The 18,555-nt window shown below is 38.8% G+C and overlaps 1 protein-coding gene across 1 annotated transcript in view; it reads right to left on the bottom strand.

Moving 5' to 3' along the window:
• Positions 1 to 18,555, bottom strand: part of RASSF5 (Ras association domain family member 5) — a 109,735-nt gene that overhangs the window by 43,396 nt on the left and 47,784 nt on the right. The window lies entirely within an intron of this gene.

Genomic DNA, 18,555 nt, shown 5'->3' with positions numbered 1-18,555 from the left:
AGTCCCAATGCCCAGGAGAGTTCATGTGCAAATCCCCATTTGAGTGATTGGAAAAATGCTTGTGAATTTGTTAGATCATCTAACAAGGATCTGCAGAGGTTCTTGGCCTCCTGGGGCACAGGTCATAAGGTAAGGCTGGTTATCTGGCCTTCAATTTCTGCTCCCTGTGGCAATAGATTTATAGCTAGGAAAGATCTTGGAACTATCTACCCGAAACCCCATTACTGTATATATGAGGCAACTTAGCTCCAGAATAATTAAAGGATCCACCTAAGGTCATACAGGTAGAAAGTGGGTTTGAATCCATTATCTCACTGTGGATCCACTATTTTTACTATGACATGTTGCCTCCTATGGGCTAGTGCTGGAATATATTTGTCTGCTTTCTCAGCATAATACAGGTATCATACCAGCCTTAAAGATAATGGGATTTATGGAAAGATCCACATGAACTGATACTGAGTGAAGTGAGCAGAATCGGGAGAACACTGTATACAATAACAGCAATATTATATGATGACCATCTTTGACAGACTTCTCTTCTCAGCAATACAGTGATGTAAGGTGATTCCAAAAGACTCATGATGGAAAATGCTATCCACATGCAAAACAAAACAAAACAAAACAAAAAATCTATGGACTCTAAAGGCAGATTGAAACATACCATTTTCCCTTTTTTTCTTTGTTTTTTTTTTTCCTTTTTCTGATTCTTCTCTCACAAGACTATTATGGAAATATGTTTAATATGATTGTACATGTATAACCTACATCATATTGCCTGCCATCTTGGGGAAGGGGAAGAGGAGGAATGAAGGGAGGAAAAAAAGTTGGAACTCAAAATCTTATAAAAATCAACATTGAAAACTATATTTACATGTAATTGGGAAAAAACTATTAAGTGGGGAAAAATAAAATGAGATTAATGATTTTTTAAAAATGAAGCATGTTAGATTTTGAAGAAACAAAGATAATGAGGAGCAGCTAGATGGTGCAATGGATAGAGCACCAGTCCTGAAGTCAGGAGGTCCTGAGTTCAAATCACCTCCTAGCTGTGTAACCTTGGGCAAGTCACTTAATCCCAATTGCCTCAGAAAAAAATAATAATAATGGGACTTAGTACCCAAGAAAAATAGAGCAATGCCTTCAAATATCCAGAACTAGTGGTGGACACTATATGAGGCCAGTCTTATTGCTCTAACTGTATAAAATCACAAAAGACTTTGTGTATGCAATGGCTTAATTAAGAATTCTTCAATACCGAATCCCTGCAATCCCAAGTCATGAAGCATTCCATGACTTTGCTCCTTCAGGAGAGAAAGACTCCTTCATTTAGATGTTCAGGCAGGTTCCCCAGTGAAAACTTGATGGAAGGTAAGATTTCACCAAGCTACCAATTCAGTTTCAAGTTCTAATATTGTTCTAAGAACTTCCCCCCTTTAGCTAAAGTTAATAATAGTCCAGAGAGATTATAGAATTTGTTCATGGTAACAAAAATGTCCAGCTCAGGATAAGAACTGAAGTCTCCCAACTTCAAAATATTTTTTTCCCTTTACACCACACTGACTCTCTGAATTTGTTATTGCCAGGAGGGTTCAGATGGCAGTTTAAACTGGCTCCCTCTTCTCCACACAAACCTTTTCCCAGAAGCCTAGGAGTGCCTGGCAGGCACAGACACATGATAACTAAAACCCTGCACCCCCAACAGGCCCCCTTGGATCAGGCAGAAAAGTCAATACCAGTAGCTGCCTCAGCCTCTGGTCACAAGAGAACAAATGGCTGTAGGTGGTAGAGGTCAGGAGAGGGAACAGATGCAACAAGAATGAAAGAAAAAGGTCCCCAATTTCAAAGGGGTAAACTTTTCTCCATAGGCATGATTTGGGAGTAGCTTTATTGGGGGAGTGCTCCCTCCATCCTACTTAGTACTTCCCAGGGAAGATATCTGAGTTAGGGAAGCTGGTATGAAACTTCATCAGTCTTTTCTCTCATTCAGTGCACCTTCCAAATCAAGTGACACAATGATGAATGATGTGGAGATAGGGGATCTTCCTTTTACACTAGCCATCAATAACAGGGGCACAGGCTTTGTCCCGACAAAGACTAGAGGATATTTGCTTTTACCATCTAGGTAGGCGGGAATCTTGGATATATTTTCAGAAATGAGCCGCCAACTGTACCCAGCAATGCTTCATGTTCTTAGAATGGCTCAGGGCTCCCAGAAAAGGTCCTGCTGAGCAGCTCATTTCAAATGTGCACTTTTAAAAGACTATTTAGAATAATCCTTTTAAACACTATATCCAAAATACTCCTCCAGGAAACAGAGGGGAGACTCAAACTGTGAGTGCCGTCTTAGATGCCTGGCCAGATTGGAAAGAATTCTTAAGTGATGGTGTTTTTATAGGATGTCACGTGTCATTCCAAATATGCTTATCAACGTCATTTTTGGTATTAAGTTTCAAGCTTTTCAAAACACTTTCACCTCAATTAACCTTTGTTCATTCAATAAGCATCTATTAAGTGCCTACTATGTGCCAAGGCAGCTAGGTGGTACAGCAGGTAGAATACTGGGCTTGGAATCAGGAAGACTCGTCTTCATGAGTTCAAATCTGTCCTCGGACATTTACTAGCTGTATGACTCTGGGCGAGTCACTTAACTCTGTTTGCCTCAGTTCATCATCTGTAAAATAAGCCAAAGAAAGAAATGGCAAACCAGTATCTTAAGCCAAGAAAACCCCAAAAAGAGATCACAGAAGAGTCAGACGTGACTGAAAACAGCTGAACAAAAAAAAAAAAAAAAAACTATGTGCCAGATTCTGGGAAACATGCAACCCTTTTGTGATGAGCCTTTCTGTTCTTATCTAGGCTAATCTTCACATAGTAATTATACTGGGCCACATATCATTCCACAATGGTAGAATCTACCAGAATACTTCCATTAAAAAAAAAAAGTAAATAAGAGTACTGAGTTTGGAGTCTGAAAAACTCAAGTTCAATCACTTCTGACTGCCTCAGTTTTCTTTTCTATTTTTTTTAAATGTGTTTTTAAAACTTTGAATTCTAGATTCTTTCCCTTATCCCTACCTCCAATCTCCATTAAGAAAGCACATGTACAGTTATGCAAAACATTTCCATAAAAGTCATGTTGTGAAAGAAAACATAGATCTCAAGTGAGAGAGAGGGGGTGGGGGGAAGAGAGAAAAAGAGAGAGAGAGGTGGGGGAAGAGAGAGAGAGAGAGAGAGAGAAAGAGAGAGAGAGAGAGAGCGCAGACATAATCTCTTTCTCTGGGTATGGGTATGGATTATAGATAGCTTTTTTCATCATTAATCCTTCAGAGTAGTCATGGATTATTGTGTGGCTGAGAATAGCAAAGACATTCACAACTGATCATTCCACAACATTACTATTACTTGGTACATAATTCATTTCACTTTGCTTGAGTTCAGGGAGGATGTTGCAGGTTTTTCTGGGAGCATCCTGCTCATCATTTCCCACAGAACAATGATATTCCATCATAATCACATACCACAATTTATTCAGACATTCCTCAATTGATGGGCATCTCTTCAGATTCTAATTTTTTACCCCAGAAGAGAGCTGCTCTATAAATATTTGTGTACGTATAGATCCTTTTCCTTTCTAAAAAAAAATCTCTTTGGGGATTCATGCCTAGTAGTGGTATTGTTAGATCAAAGGACATGCATGATTTTATAGCCCTTTGGGCATAGTTCATGTCTTCTGATCATATACCATTTGGGGCATGGTGCTTATTTTTTATAAGTTTGACTCCATTCCCTTTATGTTTGAGAAATGGTGCCTCAGTTTTCTTAACTATAAAATGGAGATTGTGAGGATCAAATGAGATAATATTTGTAAAGTATTTAGCATAGGGTCAAGCACATAATACATGCTTTTAAAAATACTTCTTTTCTTCCAGGAACTCTTTAGATGGTCATAATGACCTTATGAGTGAAGGGACCTGCTCAAGGTTCCCCAGCCAATTAATGACAGAAATAGGACCAGAACTGAGATTTATTTTCCTGACTTCTACTTTTAACTGTTGAACTCAAATGAGCCCAGTCTTTAGTGTGAGACAGGAGCCAAGTTATGTTGACAGGGTCCCTAGACCTAGAAGGAATCTCTGTTATTGTTATTCTGTCTTTGTGTTTGATGCTTAATGTCTCCATTTTGGGGTTCTCTTGGCAAAGATACTGAAATGGTTTGCCTTTTCCTCTAGCTCACAGATGAGGAAACTGAAGCAAACAGGGTGAAGTGACTTGTCTAGGGCCTCATAGCTAGCAAGTGTTTAAGGTTGGATTTTAATACATGAGGATGAGTATTCCCAACTCCAGACCTAGTGCTCTCTCCGATGCACCTCCTTATGTAACATGCTTTGTAACCTTGAAAATATTATTATTTTAGAAGGTTCTACCATACTGGAAAAGCTCTAAAATATTCCTGGAGATAGGCTGTGTTTATATTCTAAGAATGAAGCTAGATAAATATTTAGGCTCAACACCAGTAGAATAGCTTCTTTCTCTTTCACTCTCCATAGCCAATTGCCCAGTATCTGTTCATTTTACTTTTATAGCATCCCTTGCATCTTTCCCTTCTCTCCACTCATATAGCCACCCTCCTCTTCTATGCTTTCATCATCTCCCACTTGGGCTACTGCAATAGCTTTCTAATTGGTCTCCCTGCCTCAAATGTCTTCCCACTTCTAAACCTTTTCCTTAGCTATATCACATTTAGTGATTCCCTTGTGCCTCCAAGACAAAACACACAATCTTTTGTCTGGTGTGTAAATGTTTGCAATCCGGCTCCATTCTACCTTTCTAGATACACTGCACCTCATTCTCCTTCCAATGCTCCAGCCAAAATAGCTTCCTTGTTCTTCATAGCCAACATCCCCTCTCAAAGTTCCCTCTGCACAAACCGTCCCCCAGGCTTGAAATGCCCTCCCTCCTCAGCTCTGTCTCTTGGAATTCTTAGCATCCTTCCAAAATGAACTTAAGTACCACCTCCTTCCTAAGTGTTTTCCTATTCTCTCTCCCTCAGTTGTTATCTTCTTACTCTAACCTCTCATATATATTTGAACATATTTTGCATTTACTTATGTAGCTATAAGCTTCCTCCAAACAAAAATATGGGAATAGTAGATCCAAGGGATGGTGTGGATGTTGTTAATCATTTGATAATATATTCACGCTGTTCTTGAGAAAAAAGACAAAGAACATCATGAGAATAGTTAGATGGATTTGACAAAGGCTGAATAATAAAGAATTGTTATTATTAGTTAAATGTCTCTTTGGCAGAACATTTCAATAGAGTGCCGAGGAATCTGTGCTTGGCCCTATGCTGGCTAACATTTTTATCAGTGGCTTGGCAGAGACAGTATGTTCGAATCTACAAATAACCCAAAGTTGGGAAAGGCAACTAATGCCTTAGAGGACAGAGTCAGGACCACAAAAGATCTTGACAACCTGGGGCATTCTTTCGTTTTGAGATTTCTGTCATCTTACAGTTGGATTAAAAAAAAATCTAACCTTGAATTACGGGGGAGACAGGATTAGACAATGGTTTATCTGAAAGAGATCCTGGGTTTCTGGTGGGCCATAAGTTCAGTACAAATCTGAGGTATGATGTGGCAACCAGAAGAGCTGGGTTTACTATTGAGCTACATGAGGAGAGAGAGAATTTCCAGGACAAGTTGCTTTTATGTGTTGTCTTCCCCATTTGAATGTCAGCTCCTTGAGCCAAGAGACACTCTCTTTTTGTTTATATTTATAATCCCAGTGCTAGGTGGCTCAGTGGATAGTGCTTGCTGGGTCTGGAGTCAGAAAGACTCATCTTCGTAAAACGGCATTTCTTAACCTTGTTTGCCTCAGTTCACTATCTGTAAAAAATGAACAACACAGTGTCCGGCACCTGGTAAGTGCTGAATAAAGGTTTGTGGCTCTCCCAAGGCGGTGAGAGTCCTTCTGAACTCTGCTTTAAACAGATCATTTCTGTAATACAGCATTCAATTCTGGGCACCAGACTTTAAGAAGAACATTAATAGGCTGGTATAGAGGAGAGGGATGGGAAATCGAAAGGAAGTCAACTAAAATGTTCCATGTTGTGTTCCAAAAAGCTAAAGTTCTGAGGGGCACCTGGGCTGAAGAAAATTCAAGGGAGACATGATTATGTATTCAAAGGGTTATCATGGTGGAGTCTTTGTCAAACAAATTGGGTTAGTTTCTTCTGACCTGCCTGAGCCTCCTAACCCCCACATAGATTGGTTTAATTTTTCCTTAAAAAATATTGGATTTATACTCAAAATTTAATTAGCCCAGGGGACTAAGACTCGAATCATGACTACAGTTTTCTAGTGGCCTACATACCAAAGGCAGGACATAAGGAGTCAGAAAATCCTCCCCTGGCACCAGCATATTAAACACAGAGGCAGGTAAGCTGTACCCAACTGAATCAATGCAATCCTTGCTGAATAGACTTCCTATATTGTGATTAAGAGAGCTTCCTTTTGTTGACAGACAGATGGTCTGCGGTTGTCTCATGGTATGTCAGTCCCAAATCTGAACCACTAGATTGGCCTGGATGGGACTAGACATGTTTGACTCCAAATGGCAAATCCAGGTGGAAGTGATGAAGAAGTCAATTTCTGTGTTATGTCAGAAAACATTTCTAATGGCCCAAACCGGAATGGGTTGCCTCGGGAGGTGGTGGATTCCCCCTAGGTGGAGGTCCTGAAGCAGAGGTTGGATGACCACTTGTTGAGTCTGTCATATCTGGGATTAATTTCATGAAATGATTGCTGAGGTCCTTATCAATTTTAAAATTCTGTGAGTCTGAATGAAAACTCCTTGAGGGCAAAGACTTTCACTTTTGCTACTGCATCCCTAGCACTAGCACAGTGTCTGGTACATGGTTAGAGTTTAATAAATGCTTTTAGATCGAAGAAAATAAGTTCTTTAGTCATGAAAGATCATGAAACCAAAAAGAAAATTACAAAGTGACTCTCAGTTTGTATTTCCCTTTCCTTTGCTTCTGCAGTGATCATGGCATATGGGAAAGAAGGAACAGGAGCAGGAGTTTCTAAGACTGTCTATAGACATAAGCTTAGTTCTTCATAAATCAAATGTGAAAATCTATTCCAGTGACTTAGGGGACAAAGCTCTAGAGAAAGGGAATCATATTAATATTTACATTCTTGCTTTAAATTAAGCCAGAAAACAAAAGGAAGTTTCACCTAAGTGGAAGGATAGCTTTAAGAGTTCTTCACAGAGAGGCAAATATAGGAACAGGCAGAATTAGTTTTGTTGTGCATTTAAAAGCAAAAAGAAACATCATTTCATGGCATATTTGGTTGCTTTGTATTATAGTGCTTATGGTGGGCATTTGACAAAGATCACTATGAAGGTAAAATAAGTGCTAACATCTTAGCATTGGACAAGGAAGAAGAGGAATCCTGTAAAGAATAAGATCCTCCAAATTAATCAATCTATATTTTAGCACTCAGAAATTTTAATACAAAGGTGGTCCTAGGCAAGATAAATGTTAAAAATATGACTTGGGAATAAAAAAAGATGATTTAGATGCCTTGTGCTTATATCTCAAGAATGTCTATCTTCTCCAGGAAGAGAGATGGGAGGTACTGAACACAGCAAGTTTGAAATAACATTCCAAAAACCAAAATTGATGATATCCTGATAGTAGGTAAATCACTGGTTACTTAAATGGAAGTTATTTTAAAATCAATTGTCTAGTGTGAGTCCATCAATTTATTAGTAAAAGACAAAAATAAATGTCCAATAAAGAAATAAAAATGAAAAGATATAACATATAGTTAAACAACTTCGACTCAACAAGTTATAGTTGACAAATGGGAAATGGATAAAAATACAGATCATTATGTCCAATAAAAGTTTAACCTAGGCAAAATCAATCAACATAATGAAAGGACCATCAGCTTCTAAAAACCAGCTCAACCAGCAAATAGTTGGTCTCCTTACCACTTAGAGAATTATGGTAAACTATTTTAAAAGCTACATTTTTTTGGTAAAAGAAAATTACAAAAAAAGATGTTGGAAAATTATGAGGAAAAAAATAAGAAAATTATTAGTAATATCACCTTATAAAACAAGAGAGAAAACAAATTTATAAAAATCTTGGCAAAGGAATCAGTTAAATCATGTCATTCCCAAAGTATCTCAGAATGACATTGGAAAGAGGACAACCAACAGATAACCAACTAAAAAGATAAATCATGATTTCTTCACTACTAGGTTTTCCCCTGGGAATGACAACAGAATCACTATCTTGGGACTCTAGCACCACAGTGCCCAATGCGTTTCATGAAGAAGTAGAAATGGTCCCAAACAAAACAAAGATGAGAAAATGCAGTCAGGCTAGAAAATGCAGAGAATAGGACAGTGTTGGAGACAACACAGTTTGGAAAGTTTTTGAGGGACAGTTTCTCAAGAGGGCTGAAAAGAAAGAGACCATACTTGTAGAACTTATAGAAAATAATTACAGATATAATTACCCCCCAAATATAATCAAGATAATATCAACTGGTCTTTATGCCCTACTTTTCCATTTCTATAAAGTCTTTATGAGAATAATTTAACTGTATAAGGCAACTAGGTGGTATAGGAACAATCCTAGGCTGGGAGTCAGAAAGATGAGTCTTCCTGAGTTAAAATCCATCCTCAGACACTTACTAGTTGTGTGTCTCTGGGCAAGTCATTTAACTTGTTTCCCTTAGTTCTTCATCTGTAAAATGAGCTGGAGAAAGAACATGGCACATCATTTCAGTATCTTTGCCAAGAAAACCCCAAATAGGGTTATGAAGAGTCAATTACGACTGAATAACAACAACCAAAAACACCTTTCTAACTTTGGCATTCTCTGGGTCTATGACTTATTCATTCTCTAATCAAAATAATAATTCCTTGCATTTTCACAGAATTCCCACATCAGAGATAACATGGTACAATGGCAAGAGATTTAGAGTTTTGGAATTTAGTCTAGGATTTAGAATTAAAAAGCTGAGTTCTATGTTGGATTGCTCGCCATCTTGGGGAGGAGAGAGGAGAGGGAAGAGGGGAGGGGAATTTGGAACACAAGGTTTTGCAAAAGTGAATGTTGAAAACTATCTTTGCATATATTTGGAAAAATAAAATACTTTTAAAAATAAAATAAAAAGTTATATTCAAATGCCCCTGACTGACACTTTTTAGCCGCAAGATTATGAGAATTTACTGAACCTGAACAGAGCCTGTTTCCTCATTTGTAAATGATGATGCTAATAACTTTGACCTTCCCCCCCAGCCATTCAGTCACCTAGCATTTATTAAGAGCCTACTACTCAACAACAACCACAACATATCAAGGATAAGTCAGAGGAAGGTATGAGAAGGAAACAGAAAAACTGTTCAAACAATATTTTTAACAAAAAAGTCCCACAATTCACAGACAACATTTTTATGATCATTCAATTGACTGAAAGGCACAGAGAATAAAAGATTTCACTGTGTTGTTTCTTTGATTATTTTTTTTAAAAAGCCTACATTTGATCCAATAAAGCAAAGGCTGCTCGAAGGCTCTTTTATAACAAAATGTCTCATGAACATGTTAAAATTAGACAAGATAGCTTAAAAGAGGAAGCAGAGATACTTGAGTCTACAATTCTCTGATTATTAATCTCAACCAAGACATATTAAATAGAAGCATATGTTTTCTAGAGGTATTTATTACTATCACACCTCTAATATGATTCTGGTACTTGAATAATGAGCGGAAAAGGGGAGGGATGGTTTAGAGTATTCTGATAAAGGGTCATTTAAAGAACTTGATTGTAAAGTTTGGTGATGGGGAGGAAAGGGAATTAACATATTGTGTTGTGGTGACCACTCATTCATAATTTAGGTAATCTAGAGACAGAAGTCAGAGGAGTGGGGGAGCTTGACAAATTGGGGGAGTGATCCATATAGAAAAGACAAAAAATTGTGAACCAGGCATTGAATTACTAGATAGAATTACTTGGAGGTGTATAAGTGACAGCAACAAGGATCTGGACTGGGTGATGTGAACTATCAAAGAGAAAAAGATGTCATTTCAATTAATGATGGTATCAAAAAGAGGGTCTGAAAGTGACAGTGGGGAACAAAAACTGTGTCAACTCATCCTTTTGACTCTGTACGTCAGGGGGATATGAGAGAAGCAGCAGCCAATCTCAGAAGGTGGGGGAGGAGGAGGAAAATGTGCTGTTTTCAGAAGAAAGCTAATTTGGGTGAGTGCCAGAAGAGGAAAGGAACGTGAAAAGAATGAAGGGATGGTTAAACTTGGACCAGGGATCCAGAGGTTATCATGGAAAAATAACTAGAAAGGGCAGTTAACTCTGGGAGAAGGAAAGGGAGTAAATATTTATAAAGCCCCCCTACTATCCGTCAGGCACTTGTTAAAAGAGCTTTTACAAATATTGTCCCATTTCATTCTTACAACTACCCTTTCAGGTTCGTGCTATTATCTCCATTTTATATTTGAGTAAACAGAGGCAAACAGAATCTGAGACTGAATTTAATTTGAATTCATGTCCTTCTGAGTCCAGAACTAGTGTTCTATCTACTCTGCCACTTAACTACCACAAATTCACTACTTTTCAAAGCAGCCAATTCTATTTTTGGGCAAAAAAGTTTTTCTTAACTTCAAGTCTAAACTGTTCTCTTTAAAACATCAATCCATTATTCTTTGTTGTGCCCTCTGGGGTAGAAGAGAGCCTATCTGGTACCTTTACTACACAATAGCCCTTCAAATATTTTAAAATTATCAAGTTCCTCCTATGAAGGAGGAATCCTCCTCTCTTATATGAGCTCAAGACTCTTTACTATGGAGGTTGCCCTCCTCTGGACCCTCTTTAGCTTATCAATGTTCTTCTTAAACCCTGCTGTCCATAGTTTGAAAAAAGCCCAGTATAGATCTCCTCCCCAGTCCTTCCTAAAGGTGCATCCTTCCTAATGTAGCCCAAGGTCACATCAGCCTTTTTGGGCTCCATATCACATTGGTGACTCATATTGAGTTTGCCAGAACAGCTGCTAATAATCCAGACTGGCCCCCATTTCATATTTATGAAGTTGAATTTTTGTACCTAAGTGAAAAACTTTACCTTTATCCCTATTGAATTTCATCTTTTAAGATTTAACTCAATGAACTAACCTATCAAGATCCTTTTGGATTCTGTCATTAAATGTGTTAGCTATCCCATCAGCTTTGTGTTGTCTACAAATTGGAGGAATATATCATGTAGGCCTCTATCCAAGCAATTGATAAAACTGCTAAACAGAATAGGGCCAAAATCTCTAGGGTATTCCACCAGAGACTTTCTACCACAGAGACAACAGAAATATTTAGGATTTTTATCGTCTGGCCATCCAACCAGGACTGAATCCATTTAATTGTGTCATCATCTAATAGTATTTTATAACAGATCTCCTTCTCCACAAGAATTTTGGAAGTGGAAAACTTTATCAAAAGGTTTGTTAAATGTCTAGGTAAATTATGTCTATCACATTTCTCATTTGTTAGTTTAGCAATGGTACCAAAAAAAAAAAAAAAAAAAAAAAAAAGGAAATGAACTTAGTCTGGTATGACTTTCTCTTAATGAAGTCATGCTTACTCTTTGTAATCACTGCTTCCCTTTCTAGACATTTGCCAACCCTCTCTTCAAAGACCTATTTTAGAATTTTCCCAGGAATCTGTCAAGCTCACTGGTCTATCGCTTGCAGACTCTAATCTCTTCCCCCTTTTTTTTTTTTTGGTGACAATCAGAACATTTGCCCTTTTCTAATCTTGTGGTTCTTTTCCTCTTTTCCATGACGTTTTAAATAAATATTACCGACAGTGACCTCGATGTAACATCTGCCAGTACTTATGCTAATATTGTTCCCTGAGCTAATTGACTTGAATTCCTTATAGGTATCAAAGTGCTCTCTTAACTATCTTTTTATTTTTCTTAATACTCCCTATCATTCATTTTTACCTATCATTCCCAGTGTAAAGGTATTCTCCTTCACAGATGAAACAGAAGCAAATTAAGAAACAGCACTGCCTTTTCTGAGTATTGTCAGTTATCATTCCATCTGCTATATATCAGAAGTTCTCTCTTTTGTTCTCCATTTTTTTCCCCTCAATATAACTTTTGTAAAACTCCTTTTTTGTTTTTCTTAAATTTTTTTTGCCATAAGGGAAGGTGATTTTTCCAACATCATACTGGCAACAAAGATTCTAAATTCTAAAATATTTACCTCCTACGGGCAAGGGTACCATATTCATAAGGGTACCATATTCATAAGTCCTTCAACTAGCACTTATGAAGCACCTATTATGTATCAGGCAGTGTGCCAAATACAAAATATAAAAAAAAAATGTCTTCAAGATGCAATGGGATTGGGAAGGAGGGGAAACACATACAAACAATTCTATACAAACCATAGATAGACAAGTTAAAGTGGGGACACCAAAAAGGGAAAGGCACTCATGGTAAGGAGTACTGGAAAGGCAATCATGCTTCTTACAAAGATAAGAATTTAACTCCTGAGAGTTGGGAGGAGAGTCTTATTAGGAAAAAAAAAAATCAAAGACATCTCTGTTGGTGGATAGCAGAGTATATTGCGGGAGTTGGGGGACAACACAAGGGTGGTGTAAAAAGACTGGAAAGGTGAGAAAGAGCAGGTTAAGAAATGACTTAAAAGCCAAAGGGGGTGTTTTATTTTATCCTGGGGGGAAGAGGGAGCCACTGGAATTGATTGAAATGGGGAGTGGGGAGATGGTTCTGTCATTCTTGCACTGTTAGGGAGATTGGTTTGCTAGACTTCTATAAGATCGTCTTACTAGCTTGGACAGGAAATGCAGACGGTTTGTTGGGTTGAGTGAGATCTAGATTTCTAGAAGATCGTGTCTCCCTAGCTTGGACAGGAAATGCAGAAGGTTTGTTGGGTTGAGTGAGATCTAGATCTAGAAGATCGTTTCTCACTAGCTTGGATGAGAAGAGCACAAGGTTTCTTGGGATGAGTGAGATTGAGAACCTGCAATGTCAGGGAGTCTTGGAAAGCTTCAGGTGAGCCAACTAGCCTGGTTTAGAATCACAGTGACCTCTTTTTCCCTCCCTGTCTCAGAAAAAAAGCCAAGTTCTAAGTCCTGTGCTTGGAGAAACACAGAGATGATTTTCCTGTTCCTCCTCAGCTCCCTCGTGTGATGGTACCATGTAAAAGCACTGGCCCATCCATCAGAGACTGTGGAGGGTTGGTGGGGAGGGCCAGGGAACCTCATCTTTCAGTGGGGTTTTGGAAAAGCCAGATCAGGGTCTGGAAGACAAGAGACTAGACAGCGATGTAAGCCAGAGGCCCTGAGCCAGGAAAGTTTGAATTCAATGCCAGCTGAATCACTGTCTCCCTGCAGGGTTGGAGTGGGATGCTTTTCACAGGGGCCCTGCACTTCTATGTCTGCCTCAGGGAAGACAGACTGGAAGTGTTTAAGAGGTCTTTAGGAACCTTTGAGCTCTAACAGGTTTTAATTCTGCAGATAAAGGAGCTAGCAGAATTCTGTGGTGGGAGGAGCCCAGAACATGCTGTTGAGCTCAGTCTTGGAAGAAATGAGTTTCTAAGAAGAAGGTGTCCTTGGGGAGTTTGGGGATGGCAGTGGGGGCTAGGTGTGTTCCAGTCTTGGGGAAAGGGCATTGCAAAGGTGGAAGATGGAGATGTACCTGAGGAGCATCAAAAAGGCTAATCGGAGCAAATTGAGGTGTGGCAGGGAGTAATGTATAGTAACCCTGAAATGGTAAGTTAGAGCAAGATCATGAAGGGGTTTAAATGCCAAACAGGAATTTTGTCTTGGAAGTCAGAGGTAATTGGGAGCTCTTGGAGTTTATTGAGCAGGGGAATTCCTTGGTCAGAACTGTTTTTGAGTCATTTTAATGGCTATAAGGAAGATAGATTAGAGAGGAATAGATAGCGTCTTCTCTATCATTTGTTAAGTTGAGAAATAGTCCTGTTGGAACCCCCTAGCAAGGAGACAGAAGACAAGAAGGCACTCTTCTTTTTTTTCTGCTCATTTTCCAGATAGCTCTTTTCTTGATGGTTCCTACATCATTCTTTCATTTGCTTTCTCCAAAGGGGAAGAAGGATGAAGAGAAGAGCAGTGAAAGAAAACTGATTTTAGAATCAATCAGATCCCTTCATTTGAGCAAGTCACTCACAGGATAACAAATTTAGAGCTAGAAGAGACCTGTTGGCTCTGGACATTTTCACTGGCTGTCCCCCAAGCCTGGAACACTCTCCCTCCTCTGATACAACTACTGACTTCTTTTAAGTCCCAATTAAAATCCCACTTTCTGCAGGATCCTTCCCTAATCCTTAATTCTTGTGCCTTCTGTCTGAAAATTATTTCCTATTTATCCCATTTGTAGCTTGCTTTCTATATATTTGTTTACATATTGCACCTCTCATTAGATTTTAAGCTCTGTGAGACCTCTCTTTGTATCCTTAGTACAGTGCGAGACTCTTGTAGCTGCTGTTCAGTTGTTTTAATCATGTTCAACTCTTTGTGAGCCCATTTGGAGTTTTCTCTACAAAGATATTAGAGTGGTTTGCCATTTCCTTCTCTAGCTCATTTTACAGATGAGGAAACTGAGTCAAATAGGGTTAGGCAACTTCCTAGGGTTACACAGCTAGTAAGTACCTGAAGCCAGATTTGAACTCAGGAAGATATCTTCTTGGCTTTAGCTCCATAATTCTACCCATTTTGCATATAATAGGTGTTTAATATGTTTTTATCAATTGCTTAATTTAGCCCAACCCCCATTTTTACTATTGAGGAAGCCATGTCTCTAGAAAGGCTGTGATTTGCCAAGAGTCCTAAACTGCCTTCTAATTCAATCTCTTTGGGTCTAGTTTCCTCATCCATAAAATTCTGGATTGGTCCAGGTGATCCCAAAGTTCCTTCCCAATTGTAAGTCTGTGACCCTGTGATTCTCAGTTCTATTCAAGGGTATTGTGAGAGTCAAATGAGATAATGAATGTAATGGTTTTTGTAAAACTTAAAGACCTCGATAAAACTCCAGTTATTATTGTTGTTATTATTATTATTAGTCTCCATCCACCAGGCCTCCAGTCCGCCAATGACTTCATTCCCAGAGCTTTCTCCAGCATTCTAAGAACTCCAACTACGTTGGAGAACAATACAAAGGGTGTGGTGGTAAATGTTTAACAACTGGCTGGGGAGGGGATGGGAACTGAGAGGAGGAAAATGTGTATCTGCACATTTAAGTTTAATCTCATTATTAATAAGTCCGTAAGTCTAGAAATCAAAAAGGTCCCAGATTTGCAGCCAATTTCTAAGATTTAAATGTCACAGTAAAATTTTAACAATCAGCTCTCTATGCTCCAGCACAATCTTGGCTTTTTTTCACTACCCACCCACTCTAGATTTTTAAATCCTCCAGGCCTCAGTATTCTCAGAAGTGAACCTTGATTTTTTTCCCTTAACATCTTTTCTTGTGTTCTGAGGGAAAAAAAAAAATGTTTGTTCAGTAAACCACACAGTCTAGGGTTTTTGGAGTGTAGGGAAAAGTAAGCCTCCTGAGGGCAGGAACTGATTTTTCATTTTGTCCTGGAATCTCCAGTACCTAGGACAGAGTAGCTGTTTAATAAATGCCTGTTGAATCAAACTGAATTGAAGTAGTAGCAACATTCTAGAGTTATCTGAACTCATAACTCCAGTGTCCCGTCTTATGAGTGGGCTCCAGCATAAAAATCATCCTCTAAACTCAGCTCTCAAGTACTAGGCTATGGTCTGCCCTCTTCCCACCACCACCACAGGGAAAAATAATAATAATGATGATAAAACAATTCATTTTTACATAATGCTTCAAAGTTGATAAAAAAAAATCAGCTCTGGTTGAGCAGGCAAACACAGCCTTGTGGAAAACAAACATCAGCTTCACTCCAGCCTGTGCTGACTCCCAGGACAGCCAAGTCCAGGACTGGGAGTCTTCTGCTCTTTGCAGATAGCTGCTCAGGACCTCCAGGGACTTTTTGGTACGTCTGACATTGGTTTTATTACCCATCATTCTCCTGGGCACAGTCCTGGAAGAACCAAGTTAGACAAGGCTAAAAGATGGCTCACCACCCATCCCAGAAGGGATGGCTATGTTCCAGAACATAGAGTTCAGAACTATGGGTCTCTACTGAAATTCTGTCTCCAGAATCCTGCAGGAGACGGAGAAGGGAAGAATCTCTCAGTCACATCCAATTCTCGTTGATTATCATATGGAACTGGTGATGGTAGCAACCTTTCCAAATTAGAGAGAGGCAGTGTGTGATGAGCCAAGCAGCCCTGGTCTTGGAATCAAAAGAGGAGGTTCAAATCCAATCTTTTATATTCACGAATGACAGGAAACTATGAAAGCCACCTAAACCTTCTTAACCTCAGTTTCTTGATCTATAAAATGCGAGAAATTGTACCTCCACTTCCTTCTTTTCTTGGTTGGTGGTGAAGAACACACTTGAAACCTTGAAATGCTATATAAATATAAAGGATTATTAATATTGTTAAAATTGTTATAACTTGCCAAAGGCTTAGGGGATAGAGAACTGGCCTAGAATCCTTGAAATATTATGTAAATGCAAATTAACATTAATATTGTTGTTTATTGTTATAATTTTTTTAGTCAATATGACCTGGGATAGAAACCAAAGAATATTTTTCATTTTACTTCTGACACATGCTGTCTATGTCATTGTGGACAAATCACTTGACAAGTGTACTAGGAACTCTTTAACACTAAATTGCAGAATTTTTACTCTTTTTGTTGTTGTTTGCTTGAGTTTTATTTTCTTTCTCATTTTTCCCTGTCTGATTTGATTTTTCTTGTGCAGCAAGATAATTGTATAAATATGTATGCATATATTGGATTTAACATATATTTCTACTATGTTTAACAAATATTATACTACTTGCCATCTAAGGGAGGAGGTGGGGCAAGGGGGGAAATTGGAACACAAGGTTTTTCAAAGGTTAATGTTGAAAAATTATCCATGTATGTTTTGAAAATAAAAAGCTTTAATTAAAAAAAATTAATACTTTTCACTCAAAAAAAAAAAAAAAAACCAACCAAACACTCAACTGCCAAGAAGGGGCTGATGTACCATGTGGTAAGAGTTTCCTTATTGGAAGATCCTTATGCCCGTAAAACCCAATGTTCAAAAAAACCCCTAAAATCCTCTAGCTGTACATTTCCTTCCAGCTTGTATGGAGTCGAGAGGACCAACCCAGCTGTCCAGGAAAGCCACTGCTCCAGCCCCATTTCAAATCACAAAAGAATGGTCTCTCCATTCCTTCCATTAACATCTATGGAGATGGGAGATGGAATGTTAAGTTGAGGATCAGAGAGAAGCCCAATTTGGATGGAAGACTAGAAGTAAGAATAATGAACAATGAGACTGCAAAATATGTTGATGAAGGGCTTTAAAAATTAAATTTGACCCTAGAGATAATAGGAAGTCTTTAGAGTTTACTGAGTAATGCAATGATCAATGGGGAGATCTATGATGAAGGAAAATCACTTTGGCAGCAATATGAAAGGACTGAAACAGGGAGAGCACTGGGGCAACAAGACTCATTAGGAGACCATTGCTGTAGTTCAGTAGAGAGATAATGAGGGCCTGAACTGAAGTGGCTCTGAGAGGAGAGAGAAAAGGGGTCAGATTCAGGAAATGTTAATCGGTCGATAAGCATTTATTAAGAGCTTACTCTGTGTGGGGCACTGTGCTAAGTGCTGGGGACATAAAGGCACGAACAGAACCCTCCTCAAGGAGCTCCCAGTCTAATGAGGAAAACAATAGACAGACAGTTACAAATGGATAAACAGGAAATAATTAATAGGAAGGAAGATACTAGAATTAAGAGGGTTCCTTAATTAAGAATTAAGAAAGGCTTCTGGTAGAAGATAGAATTTTAGTTGGGACTTGAGGAAAGGCAGAGTAGCCACAGGACAGAGATGAGAAGGGAGGACATTCTGGGAAGACAGAGAAGTTAGGAAGAAAATGTGTCCCATATCTCCTGCCCTTCCCTGATCTCCAACCTCAGACAAAAAGAGAAGTGACCTTCCCACTGATCTTGGACCTTCGACCTCCAGCTGAGTCATTCTTGACTCTGCTGACCTCCTGTCTGCTTCCTCAGGATCAGGGGCCACCGATGTTCAGCCCAGGCCCTCCCCCACTCCTGACCCTGAGTGTGGACATAGCAAAATTTGACTATCAATAAATTTATGGGATGAGGAGGAGTGAGGAATTGAGAATAAAGTCAAGCTTTCAAACTTGGGTGATGAAAGAATAATGGTGTCTTTAGCAGAAATAGGGACCCAAATTCATTTGATAATAGGTCAAGTCTCGTGAGAGGCAATGTGGATAGAGAGGAACTCTGGGTTTAAATTCCATCTCTGGCATAATAGCTCTGCAACCCTAAGTAAATGTTCCAGGGAACATTCCAAAATGCTAGCAGAG

Source organism: Sarcophilus harrisii, chromosome 4, assembly GCF_902635505.1.
Source record: "Sarcophilus harrisii chromosome 4, mSarHar1.11, whole genome shotgun sequence".
Classification (NCBI taxonomy): domain Eukaryota; kingdom Metazoa; phylum Chordata; class Mammalia; order Dasyuromorphia; family Dasyuridae; genus Sarcophilus; species Sarcophilus harrisii.
Note: the sequence above shows the minus strand (reverse complement) of the source record. Positions and strands in the feature narration are given on the sequence as shown.